The 14296-nt window shown below is 44.3% G+C and overlaps 1 pseudogene; it reads left to right on the plus strand.

Moving 5' to 3' along the window:
* The first annotated feature begins 1822 nt into the window (after window positions 1-1822).
* On the plus strand, window positions 1823-6964 carry LOC144119062 (uncharacterized; annotated as a pseudogene).
* Window positions 6965-14296: the final 7332 nt, after the last annotated feature.

Consider the following 14296-nt stretch of genomic DNA (forward strand, 5'->3'; position numbering starts at 1 on the left):
AGGAGCGCTAATAAATGCCATAACTCCATTTTTAGACCATATACTTGTTAACATTCATGATGCCCTTCGATCTATGTAGAACTTCAGACGCATGGCCAGTTTCCAGCAAAGTTCTGTACTGCGATCTGTTCAAGAGCTAGTGGTGTTGTTGATGCCAATTGCTACACTTGCCTACCTGCTTGAGCTGCATGCAGAGTCACCATATATGCTGTTTTAGATGATTTTTCTCAACAAGCAGGCACTGTTTGAGGGCGGTGTAATGTCCAATCAGCAGTTTGTCTTAGAGCCAGGCCATGGCCTGTTGGCCACCTTGTCAGCAAAGAAGTTGCAGTCACATCATAGCACCTGTTGTTTATGATAGATTTCTTTGCAGTGGTCTGCAGCACCATTAACATTGTGCACTGGTTTGTTATGTCATTAAAGAGGTGGCATATACCAGCTTCCTTTCGGCAGCTAAAGGCAACCAAAACAAGAGATGGCACTTGTGCTGTTAGTACACGACTCTCTCTTAGTAAGCTTCAGTTGGTTACAATTCAGAAACAAAGTGGATTTTCGCTGTCAAAGGACCCTCTTCCAAGCAGTGGCATCGGGCAGTTATCATGAGCTTGCTAGCGTGACAATGCAGGGAGTAGCAGATGAAAGGGGATAGTCCCCCCCTTGCATATTCACACTAACAGGTTCATGAGAATCAGCGGACGCCATGGCCGGAAGGGGGTCGTTTGACGGGGAAAAGCTGCTCATTCTTCAGTTGTATTCGACTGCAATTAGTAGTCCAAAGGTAGTGAACAGCTGGGTAAGAGTTTATGGGTTACATCAGCACTTAACCTACGCCTGTTGCTGAAAGAGTGTAGTTAAAGAAGAGTACTAGGCTGTCTTTTTGTTTCAACATGAGAGGCACCCATTCTTTACGTAAGATCTTTCGCATTCTTGTATACTGTAGTAAGAGTCCTTCAAAAGATGTTTAACCTACAGCCATGACTATTTTTCACTGCGCTGATGACCTTAAAGCTTTCTTGCTTACATTGATTCTTTTTCTTTATTTGCAAACAATTCACTGAGCAGCAGTGTTGAAGTGAACCAACTGAAAACCACCAGAAGTTCATTACACATCATAAACTATTAGTGCAGAGTGTGTGGCGTGGCGTCAAACATTTTAAAAGATGGCTTGGAATAAAGAAAACAATTTGGGTTTAAATTATGGAACATCCACTTTTGAAACGTCCAGCAGATATATAGGCAAGGTCTTGCCAGCAGCACTAGTATTTGACTTTGGAGTATCAGGTGCATTGCCATTTTTATCGTAGAAAAGTTTGGCAGTACTACAGAAATTGTGCATTTTGTAGTAGAATCTCTTTGGGAACCTTACTGGACAGTAAACATGTTATGCTTTGTTGTAGCCTTTTGGTGGATTTCGTTTTTTTCAATGTTTTCTTTGTACGATTGTGGCCTTAATCTCAGGTGATCATTATGGCAGTTTAGGAAGGGCACTCGACTACTGAGTCGGAGTTCCCAGGTTCGCACCCGGCTGCCGTGGCCACGTTTCAATGGAGGCGAAATGCAAAAAGGCGTCTATATGTTGTGCGATGTCAGTGCATGTGAAGATCCCCAGGTGGTTGAAATTATTCTGGAGACCTCCACTACGGCACCTCTTTTTCTCCTTCTTTCGCTCCCACCTTCCTTCCTTCTCTTAAGCAGTGGTTTCGGTGTTGGCCTAGATGTGAGACAATTACTACAACTTTCCCTTCCTTGAAAACCAATTTTCCAATTTTTTTCAGGACGGCGCCTTTATACCAGCACTGAGCCACCAGCGGAGGAGAGGACATCAAAGGGTGTCCGAAAGAATATGAAGCTTGCCATGCTGCAGAAGACATCGGTCAATGGCCTAAAAGGACCATCACCTTTGTGGTCCTTGAAGTACCTTGACCTTGTGTCGTGCTATACGGTTGAATATATGCACTGTGTGCTGCTTGGTGTGACAAGGCAGTTCACAGGGTACTGGTTTGATCCATCCAGCTGCCGTGAGAAGTACTACATAGGTGAGTATTTGTTCATGACCTGGGTTTTCGTGTTTTCTAGCTGACATAAGGCTGTGTAGGGAACTATGCTTTGTTGCTCTTTCAAGAATTGCACCTAACATAACATGCATACTAAGCAGTTCTTGTAGCTAGGCTTATTGGTACATATTCAGAAAAGGTACAGGAGTGCAAAGTATGGACACTGATGAAGTGACAGTACAAAACGAGCATAGTACTGTAACAAGGTTTAGTTGACATGCATGCATATTTACCCATGTGCCGAGAAACAGACTGCATACATTCAAGCATTTATGGACAGCACTTATAGACGAATACAACTTAAGAACGCAGCGGCTTTTGTCTGTCAAAGGGGCCCTTCCAGCCAGTGGAGTCGGCCAATTCTCATGACCCTGCTGATGTGACCAAGCAGGGAGTGGCAGACGAAAGGGGGTAATCCCTTCCCACTGTGTCCAGGGATAGACTCCTCTTTTCATTGTGGCGCTGCTCCCTGCATTGCCACGCTAGCAAGGTTATGAGAATCAGGTGACGCCGTTGGCTGGAAGGGGGTCCTTTGATGGGTAAAAGCCGCTGTCTTCTTGAATTGTCTATAGGAAAAAACTTGACTATAGGAAAAAACTGTGCACTCTCGCATAGCACTACTGATGGGTCACTTATAATGATTGCATTTGCAGGACGGCCAAGTACCGTGAATGCCCTCAACAAACGTCTCACCAGCATTCGACCACCACATCACGTCACCCGTCTGCCTCGCACAATCCAGGAGAGGCACTTCTGGAAAGCACACGAGTGGCGAAACTGGCTGCTTTTTTACTGTGTGCCGTGTTGCCTGAACACTCTCCCTGCTCAATTTTTGAGGCACTTTGCTCTTCTCTGCGAGGCAATTTTTATACTTCTACAAGAGCAACTTTCATCTGCTGCCATCAGTTATGCAGGTGAGGCCAAATATTCTGTCTGGAGCATAGTTATTTCATTCTGCATTCCAACCTTAAGATTTTATATGCACTCTGGATTAATCCTCTAATAGATATTTATTCTACAGTGGTACCGGAATGGTCCTTTGGTACCTTTGCTTCCATCTTGTGGCAACCAAAAAGATACTTTGGACGAGCCCTACTTTCCATAAAGCAGACACAGATTGCCAGAAAATGCACAAGCTGGACTCTTAATACCCAGAAATGACAGTCTGCTTATGACAAGCCTGGCTCGTCCCAAGTCTGCTAGCTGGTTAAAGCAGCATATACACCAAGTTCTGATGGCATGATTTTTCTTTTTAATTATGTGTAAGGCATTACATAGATCAGCACGTGACATCTGCCAACTATGACTGATGAATAGTTCATGATTGCATTTCTTGTGTCATGCTGTTGCTGTTTCAACACCAGAACGATGGCTGTCACCTAAAAAGTTAGTATAGGCTACATGAGGCTTGAAAACTGCAGTATTATCTCTGCTGCTTCATTCATTGTCATTCCGGTTCTTGAAACAGGCTTGCTTTGGTGTTGTACTGAATTCAAATGACGAAGTAGTCATTATATTGCAGTTTTTTCATGCCTCATGTGACGTATACTGACCTTTGACATTGCAGCCATTGTTGTTAAAACAAAAACAGCATGAGAAGAAATTTAGTTGTAAAGTACAGAGGAATTGTTTGTGAGTACCAAAAGGTGATTCATGTATACTAATGTCTCATGCATCATTACAAAGAAACATGCAACAAAAAAAAATTGTTACCCATATTTATTAAAGTGCCTGGCTTTCTTTTCATTCTCCAAAAAATTATTCTAACAATGAAAGGTACAGGGTGTTAACTGTGTTCTTAGCAAAAATATAATCTTTCCTAGGCCTGCGGTTTCTCAGTTCACACAATCCAGAGTGTAGTGTCCCTACAGCATAGAAAAGCATGCAATGCTACTAACAGGCTAGATGGCACTGAACATAATGTCTCAAAGTGACGTACGGGCCGCCGCGGTGGCTGAGTTGTTATGGCGCTCGGCTGCCGGCCCGAAAGACGGTTCGATCCCGGCCGCGGCGGTCGAATTTCGATGGAGGTGAAATTCTAGAGGCCCGTGTACTGTGCGATGTCAGTGCACGTTAAAGAACCCCAGGTGGTCGAAATTTCCGAAGCCCTTCACTACGGCGTCTCTCATAGCCTGAGTTGCTTTGGGACGTTAAACCCCTACAAACCAAACCAAAGTGACCGTACCTTGTAGTAGTGTGTGTGTGTGTGTGTTTGTGTGCATGCGCACTGTCTACAAAATCGCAAGAAAAATGAATCATTTAGGAAACAAAAATGAAGCAGTAGGATGCATTTATGATGAGGCCTCCGCGGTAATTTACTGCATGAGCAGTGCCCAGTTGTAAGTATATGGCACCAAAACAGCAGCATTTCGTTCATTTTCATTTCTTACATTAGTAATACCAATAATGTTTTTCTTACAGGAGCACATGCTAACTGTATGCAGCGGTGTTCTGCATGCCAATGAAACATTAATGGTCATTTTGGGCAAAGCTAGCCAGCGAATGAAAGGGACCTGCCAGTGACCTCTATTTCACACAGCAAGCATCTCACTTGTAGGATGCCACTATGCCCACTTGTAGCAAACTTCAAACCAGAATTAATTTGGGAGCCTGTTTGCATGTAGAACACAGAGGGGTTTATGAAAAAGGCAGATATCGCAAACTTGCTGTCTTCATCATCCTCTTTGTTTAAACAAGAGTCAAGTGCTTGTTTTTCTGTTTCTTATTCTTACAGCAATAAACTCATAAATATATCCACTTAGTGAATCGTGGCTTACCAGCAAGAAAGCCGAGCAGTACAAAAGGGCTATGATGTTTTCAGCTGTGACAAACCCTTTTTCAGTGTGAAATCAGAAAGGGCTGAATCGGGAAGATTTTGAGTGTTTAATTTCAAGTGAATGTTTGAGAGGATTGCTTCTGAATTTTTTTTGTTACAGCATATGATTTTAACAGCCAGAGCACTTACCATGCGACTTACTGCTTTCTCTGTACTGGCCTGAACATTTGTTCGATGACTGAACATGCCAGCTTGCTTGCCACATAGCGCTAAACAGACACGGATGCAGGGAGACAAACAGGACGGGCGCTTGTTGGCTCTGTTTCTTTTCTTTATCACGGAAAACATTAAATGAGGCATAGGCAATATTCCGGCATAAATGGCACATTATTAAAAGACCACTCTTATGTATTGTCAAAGGTTGATGTTTGACAAATTATCTGGAATTATTCCACGTTTCTACACCTTTGTTGCTGCACACTTTCTCGTTGCATCATGTAGTAACAACTGCTCTGTGCTAGCTGTTGTGAGGAATTGTCGTTTTTCAAGAAAACAAGGAATCCAGGATACTCTGTTAGGTGCAGCAGTCACAGCCCATAGTGCTGATCTAATGGAAGCCATCTGCCCTACGAAGCCGGCATATATGTGGGCTTCTTGGGTGTACACAATGCCAACATGGTCACCACCGGGGGTACCACAACTCCCAAAGCTCATTGCCTCAGTGGTGGTGTAGCGCAACTTCTTGTCAAAGTGGTTTGTTAACAGTACTGAATTATCTTAGTTTTAGAGTAGTGGGCTAATGTTCACATAGCTGCATAATTAAATATATTGAAAGACTATGCCACAAGTAAAATAGCTTTCTTTTTTTTTTCAGATCGCCTCCTGCAACGCTTCGTGTGCCGAGCTGCAGCACTATACGGGGAGCGGTGCATGAGCTTCAATGTGCACCAGCTGACGCATCTAACCCAAGCCGCCCGTAACTTCGGACCCTTGTGGGCCCATTCTGCCTTTGGATTCGAGAGTGGGAACGGCCACATCGTTAAACTGGTGACGGCAGCAAATGGAGTGCCTGATCAAATCTTGGAGCGGGCAATCATGAGTCAGGAACTGCACCTTGTTCTTTGAACGCAATTCCACTGAAGAGCCAGCAGTTGTGCAGTGAATTTCTTCATTACCCTAACGTGAGTAAGGCTCACTATGTGCAGGGTGCCTGCATGTTTGGAGTGCCGAAGGAAGTGCCTCTGCTTCTGCCAGCAGAAAGGGCTGCTCTGGAGTTAATGCTCAACAACATTCCTCGAGTGCAAGAATATTTCAGATTTTTTTATAGAGGAACTGTGATGCATAGGCAGCAGTACCAAAGGGGCACCAAAAGTGACAGTAGTGTCATTGAGTCTCAAGATGGCGAATTTTTCGTTATTAAGAGAATTTTCGAGGTAGTTGATGAGGGGTCCCCAAGCAATGGTGAAGTTGTTTTGCTCTGCAGGAAAATTGTTTGTGAAGACTGCGATTTGTACTTGCCAGGTCACATAATGCAGTGTTTTTTTCTCTAGAATTCCCACTGGTTGCGCTGAATCTCAGTGGAGTAGCCAAGCCTTGCATTTTTGTCACATTCAGCAATGAAGAAAATTATGTTTGCAAAATTCCAAACCTCATTGAACGAGACTAGGAGGCAGTGTTAAAGGTCCACTGAAGAGATATTTGAACTCGTCTTTTTACCGCGAGAACTCTTTCTACACACTCCGGGCATTCTTAGAAACTTCGAATTATTGTCCTGTGCACCCATTTTCCGTAATTTAAATCAAATGTCTTGGCTCCCGCCTTTTTTTGAACTCAATGCTGTAGGTAGGAGGAGTCAACCAACGCGTGGAGCCAGCCCCGTGGCGGCTTGCCGCTCTGTCATTGGCGGAGTGATACGTAAATCAAAAGAGTCCACATGTATTTTTATTTCCATGGGCCTAATTTATGGCTATGTTGTCTACGACTGAAACTATTTATTCACAAAAATTTCCTAAAAACTAAATAAAAGCGAATGCAAAGCCGCCACTATAGACTGTCTGAAAGGCACTCCACGCGTTGGTTGACTCCTCCTACCTACAGCGTTGAGTTCAAAAAAGGGCGGGAGCTGGGAGGTTTAATCCGATTTAAATTAGGGAAATGGCCCGCACAGGACAATAATTCGAAGTGTTTAATAGTGCCCGGGACGTGTAGATAGAGTCGCCGCGGTAAAAAGACCAGTTGAGATTCCTCTTTAGTGCACCTTTAAGCCTTTGTCATTTCACTAGCGCTTGTTTACCCATCAAATTTTTAATAAAATATTAATTTGAAAAATACTGTATAGTAGGGCCATAATCATCAGCTTAACTACACTCACTGCAGGGCAAAGGTCTCTCCCATATCTCTGCAATTAACCATGTCCTGTGCAAGCTATGGCCACCTTATCCCCACAGACTTCCAAACCTCATCCACTCACCTGACTCTTGCAATCCCCGCTACACTTGCCTTCTCTTGGAATTCACTCCGTTACCTTAAAGGGTCCCTGAAAAGGGTGTTTGAGGTTGTCTATAAAATGCCTGCATTATGTAGAGTACAGGCCAACGAGCGTTCATGCCGCATACAAGACCTCAGAAGCGAGCCGATAATTTACAACACAATATTTAAAACTCCAGCTTCTGTGCCTAGCGGTGACCTAGCGGTGACCTGCGGTGCTGTGCTTTTGCCCGAATCCGTGCTTGTTGCGTCATGTAGTGCTCATTACATCAGCAGCAGACTGCTAGCGTTGGTTCGTGTGCGTCAGCAGGCGGCAGAGGGGGCGAGTCTGAAGTGCCGGCAGAGGAGCACCAACATTTCAGCGTTTAAAAAGTGACGACAGGAGAAGGAAAGGTGCAAAGACGTGGAAATTCAAATGTTGACTACAGATAACTCAGCTTCCACAAAAAGCATATAAAAAATTTTTACTGGAGGTTATTTGGGAAGCAGCATCCTTTAGCATCCTGGGCACATCGGATGTTTGCCGAGACCCCCTTTCACAGCCCCTTTAAGGGGCCATAAGTCATCTTGCCTTTGCATACATGCCCTGCTCTTGCGCATTTCTACTTAATGGCAGCAATGGTGGAGAGAAGGCAGGCAGATGGTGTCTTGAGGGGCACAAAGTGAAAAGAGAGGGGAAAGCCTCAAGGTGCTTGCCAATGTTTCAACTAGAGGTTAGGACAAATCCTCTTGTTGAAACATTGGCACGCACCCTGCCACTCTCCCCTTCCTCGTTCACTTTATCAATGGCAGCTAGGATATCATTAACTGGTGTTCATTCTATGATCTGGCCACTTTGCTCCTTTCCTGGCTCATAATGTTGCAGTTACCATTTTCCATATCTTGCTGTGCTGTCTGCAGTTTAAGTTGAGCAGTTTTTGTTAGCTTTCACATTTTTGCTCCATAGGTAAGGGTAAGATACAACCGTTATAATTATTCTCTTGAGGGATATTGGCAATCTGCTATTCACGACGTAAGTGTGCCTGTCCAATGCACTGTGCCCCATTCTGACTGCTATCATTGTTCCACACTCATGGACTGGATCTGTGGTCACTGCCTGCACTAAGCAGCTGTGTTTAACCTATTAGGCCCTCGGGCCAGTAGCTTTGTATATATGTGACTAGTTCTTAGCGTGGTGTATTTTAACATGCTAATTCATAAGTTTACCACTTACAATAGTTTGCTACCTATCACGAACTGTTTTTGCTTTCACGACGGTTTTGACCATTATCATAGATTTCTGGATAATTTTTAGACCCACCATTGTGCTTTGCTTGTCTTGGTCCTCGATCATGGCATGTGGGGATTAATGTTCCGAAGCTGCACATGGGTTATGAGAGATGCTGTAATGGGGAGCTCCGGATGAAATTTGACCACCTGGAGTTCTTTAATGTGCGCTGATATCGTACAGGACGTGTTTTTTTTCCTGCACTACAGTGCAGTTGCACTGGAAGAAGTTGAATCCTGTGACCTTGTGCCATACAGCCAAATGCCATAGCCACAAAACCATGACTTTGGGGGCACCTTCTGTACTGTGTGAAGTCAAAATTGGAGATTCCTCGTGTTATTAAGGTGCGCAGTAATCGCTGGTCAGTCTGGCGATACTGAAGTGTTAAGCTCCTTGGAAGATGCTACAGCTTTCTACAGTGTGCCACAGGTGTGTAACACATTCATTAACTAATAAAAAGGAAAGATATTACAATGAAAAGAAAGTTTGATGTTTTCATTTTGCACATGGCCCCACTGATGTTGCAATAGTCACAAGGAAACTGTTGGTCTGCATCAGTGCACGGTCACAAAAGTGTGCTGAAACCGTATTTTGGATGGCAGAAGGTGTTCCTGTTATCAATATCCATTGTCGAATGAGTCCTCTTTATGGCAGGGTGTGATGTTTCCAGTTAGAAGGTGGGTAGGGACTGTACACATGCAAGATCCAGCTTTGTCAAGTATGGAACAAGAATCGCAGTGGAAGCTTGGTGCTTGCATTTCACACATGAGCTCATGGCACTTGCGGATGATTTTATTTGTGATGGTTGTCACATTAAGGAGATGGCTACTGCGGGCATTCTTGAATTTGAGTATGCTGAAGGAATTGCGTGCACTTTTGCTTAAATTTAAGCTTGTCCTAAAAAAATACGATTTAACATGACAACGCTTGGAATGACAAATCGGGTGACGAAACTACCGCGTTGAACAAGCTGCAGTTTTAGGATGCACTGCCTCACCCACCTATAGTTCTGAACTAGCGCCATGAGGCTTCTTGCTATTCCTGTAACTGAAAGAACATATAAAGACCATGCAAGTCCCAACTGGGGCCATCGGCCTCATTCTTCTCTGACAGCAAGTAAATAGTAGTGCATCGATGGCGTAAGAGCATCAGCGTCAGTGGGGGACTATATCAAAAAATTAATTACACCTCCAAAAAGACATCCCAGTTAAGCTTTATTTTGACTTTGACATCTTTCATTCTTGCTAACACGTTACAGACAAGGAGGCAAATTATTCAGCACACCTCTCAAGCTTAGGATATATCTATCAAATTTTTGTGTCTGTATATTCAGTTCCTTGCTATTGGAGGCTACTTCAGTAATAAGGGATGATTAATTCAATTGATTCATTTATCCTATGGACTAATGTATTGTGGCCTCATTTTCTGTTATCTTTTAGGTCGTGTCCTTAGCCTAATTATAGTTCTTTATTTCCTGATAGTTCTCTAAATAAACTTTTTTGAAATGTATGCACTTGAGCTGATGTGTAGCTTTGAAAGCACAGTACCAGAATGCCATATGCTTGTTCACACATGTTGTGCTAGCTGGTACAACTTGGATTGGTGCGATGAGTGGGATTTAACATCCCAGAGCTGCACATTGCCTATAAGAGACACCACAGTAGAGGAACTGATTTTGACCACCCGGGGTCGAATTAATTATGAGCTCAGTTGCGATCCACATGACAGACAAGATGAAATATGTAATGCATTTAAGTTCATATGAGCCATATAAAAGACACATATGAGCTGAAATATAATTGAGAGACACATATTGGCCCATAACAAAGACACATTGTCCCAATTGAGTGACTGAGACACATCCGAGTGATACAAGAGACACATATTGGCCCATACGGGTGACTGGGAGACACGTATCAACCCATACGAGTGACTGAAAGACACATATCAACACATACAAGTGATACGGGAGACACATATTGGCCCATACGGGTGACTAGGAGACACGTATCAACCCATATGAGTGACTGAAAGACACATATCAACACATACAAGTGATACGGGAGACACATATTGGCCCATACGTGTGACACAACAGACACGTATCTGCCATACTAGTGATACGATAGACACAAATGGGCCATACGTGTGATATGGGGGAACACGTATTACCGTATACGTCACACATATTACATTATATGTGGCACATATTCAACACATATCATCTCGTATTACCACATATCGCACACATATAAATTCATACTAGGCACATATCCATCCATACGAGATTTTTCGATAGGGGGGACCTGCCTGCAGTCCCCTCTGTAGACTTTCCCGCGATGTACGTGCAGCAGCTGCCTCAAGGAGGGACACTTCCCTGTCCCTGGTCAGTTACCTTGACTACCAAGGGAGGACGCCTGCGTCGTAGCGCAAGAGACGGCTTGAAGCTCGCGCGCGGGAGACTGCTGATCGGCTAGGATCGTCGGCGCGAGCTGACATGTCGCTCGCGGCTCCGCTCTTCGCCAGCGGGGCGAGGAAGCAGCGAGAAGACTGCCCCCCGTATCTTGTCCCGTCCAGACCCCGAAGTATCCCTTGCCCTAGCGTGGGCGAACATTCGCTCGTAACTTTTCGGGTGAGTCGGACGACCTCGATTCCTTAGCGTGTTTTGTTGCTAGCTAACATTTTTCTTGGTGTAGCAATAAATACTTGTTTGTGTCGTTCCTTTGTTCCGTGAGAGCAAGGCCCGCCGTGGTTGGTGTGCTGTAGGTAGAGTACGCGATCACGGGGTGGGGTCCAGGCGGCTTTTAACTATGTCCGCCGCGGTAAAGTAGGGATAACGTATTTATCTCCCCTAGTCAACCCCACACTGTATGACTGCTGAAGTTTCCACTGAATCAAATTCTTTCTCATAATCAATGACAGCTATATATAGTGGTTGATTATTCGGCGCATTTGTCTATCATATGATTGATAGCATGAATATGATCCACTGTGGAATATCCTTTACGAAAGCCTGCCTGACCATTTGGTTGATTAAAGTCTAAGGTTGCCCTGACTCAATTAGCGATTATTTTAGTAAATTCCGTGTAGGCAACGAACAGTAAGCGGATCGGTCTGTAATTTTCCAAGTCCTTGGCGTCTCCTTTCTTACGAATTAAGATTATGTTTGCGCTCTTCCAAGCTTCCCGTAACGTCGAAGTCATAAGGCATTGCGCATACGGAGATGATAGTTTTTGTAGCACCATCTTCAATCTGTCCTTCAACAGTTTAGCTGTTACCTGATCCTTACCAGCGGTTTTCCCCCTTTGCATTGCTACTAAGGCTTTTTTACTTGCTCTTTGGTTATTGGCGCGATGCCGCATTGCTCTACGCTGCTGTCTTTATTCTTAACGTTCTGATTACATTGGTTGCTGTATAGATTTGTGTAAAATTCTTCGCCTAGTTTACTTATCTTATCTATATTTATACTGAAATTGCCCTCCTTGTCTCTCAACGCATACATCTAGTATTTACCTATGCCTAGTTTCTTCTTCACCGCTATTAGGCTACCTGCGTTCTTTAGAGCATGCTCGATTCTCTCCAAATTAAACTTCTCTATGTCGTTAACCTGCGCTTATTTATACACTTCTATAGCTTTGTTAGTTCTATTCTGCCTGTAGAGTTAGACACCATCATGCTTTGACGTTTCTTAATCGGATCTTTAGTCTCCTGAGATAGCTTGGCTGTATCCTGTCGCACCGTCCTTGTCTACTTCTACTGCGTCTCCATAATGATAGCTGTCAGACTGTCGTTCATTGTATGAACATGAGGATCGCCTTCCTCACTTAAAGCTTAATACCTGTTCTGCAGCGATATCCTGAATTCCTCTACTTTCCCTCTTACAGCTAGCTTGTTAACCTTCCTCTCCACTAGCTGCTTCCGTTCCCTCTTCAAGTCTAAGCTAATTCGTGACCTTACCGGTCTGTGGTCGCTACAACGCCCCTTTGCGAGGACGTCCACATCTTGAACGATGCTAGGTTGAGTGCATAGTATGAAGTCGATTTCATTTTTAGTCTTACCATCCGGGCTCTTCCAGGTCCACTTCCTGCTCTCTGGTCTGGGGAAGAAGGTATTCATGATCCGTAAATTATTTCTATCTGCGAACTCTAGTAATATTTCTCCTTTGCTATTTCTAGAGCCTATCCCATATACGCCTACCACCTGGTCGCCAGCCTGCTTCTTGCCCACATTCGCATTGAAGTCGCCCATTTAGTACAGTGTACTGCGATTTTAATCTGTTTGTTGCCGATTCCACGTCCTCATAGAAGCTTTCAACAGTCAGGCCATCATGACTTAATGTAGGTGCGTAGGCCTGCACCACCTTCAGCTTGTATCTCTTATTGAGCCTAATTACGAGAGCAGCCACCCTTACGTTAATACTACAGAACGCCTATACTTTGCCAGCTAAATCTTAATTAATGAGGAACCCCACACCTTGTTCTCGTCTATCCGCTAATCCTCGATAGCACAGTATGTGCCCGTCCTTTAGTACTGTAAACGCGTCACCTGCTCTGCTAACTTCACTAAGCCCTATGACATCCCATTTATTGCCCGCTAGTTTCTCGAACAGCACTGCTAGGCTAGCCTCACTGGATACGGTTTTAGCGTTAAACGTTGCCAGGTACACATTCCAATAGCCGCCTGTACGGAGACAGAGGTTACTTGCACCCTCCGCTGCGTCACAGGTCTTACCTCCGCCTTGGTCAGTTGCTGCGCAGCCGCTGGGGACTGAGGGCGGAGGGTTATTTGGTTTGTTCATAGAATGTTGTGGCCAAGTACTACACCAGGGTGGCCAAATCTTGTTCTGGCGAGGGAGTGTGTTGTCGGTTCTTGTTGCCGAGATCAGGCCGCACCCAACCCGCGGATATGCAATTTCATTGACATATGCAGTTTCCAACCTGGTGGAGAAATGCGCGGCACCGGGACTCGAGTTCCAGTCCTCTTGATGGCGAGGTGGATGCTCTACCTCTGCGCCATCGCTGCAGATTGGTTATATGTTGTCATAATTACACGCACCGCCCATGTGCAATTGCTGCGCTTCATTTCGGCTAAGTTCACATTATTCTTCTGTTCTCTAACACAATTTCTTATCTCCTGTCTCTTGAACGCGCCGCCATTATTTACCTTCCCATACTCGCTGCATCATGCTAAATATTTATTTTTTATTCTTTGCCACAAGGCATCTGTCACATGGGTGTGGAGCGGAAATACCCAACTACCATATCCTTTAGCCGTGTTATTAGCAAGCTGCTGGTCATGACGTAATGGTATAAAAAGTGAATACGAGTGGTACTATTATCATATTCATCAATCGAGAAAGCCAAATTAGTATTTAACTTTAAGATAGCTTTGCAACTCAAGTCGCATGCCTGGGAAGTTATGTTTTCAGGTTCCCAGAAAGCATGCATAAAAACGAAAATAAGTAATCTCTCAACAGAAGCAGCCCTAAGCAGTGCATGTAAGCTTACGGCCTGAGAAGACATAGGATTGGCCTGACCGACCTTCTCTGCAATGGCCATCTGGTAAAGGAAACAATGTTTTGTGGAGAGAAAGACCAAACATTATAATCGTATGGAGGTACCTCTAGTTTACAACAAGACCAAGAACGAATAGTCCTCCATGTGGCACCAACCACTGGTAGATCATTTGAATCGGCCTCTCCTGCCTATATCA

Source organism: Amblyomma americanum, chromosome 2 (assembly GCF_052857255.1).
Source record: "Amblyomma americanum isolate KBUSLIRL-KWMA chromosome 2, ASM5285725v1, whole genome shotgun sequence".
In the NCBI taxonomy this organism is placed as follows: Eukaryota; Metazoa; Arthropoda; class Arachnida; order Ixodida; family Ixodidae; genus Amblyomma; species Amblyomma americanum.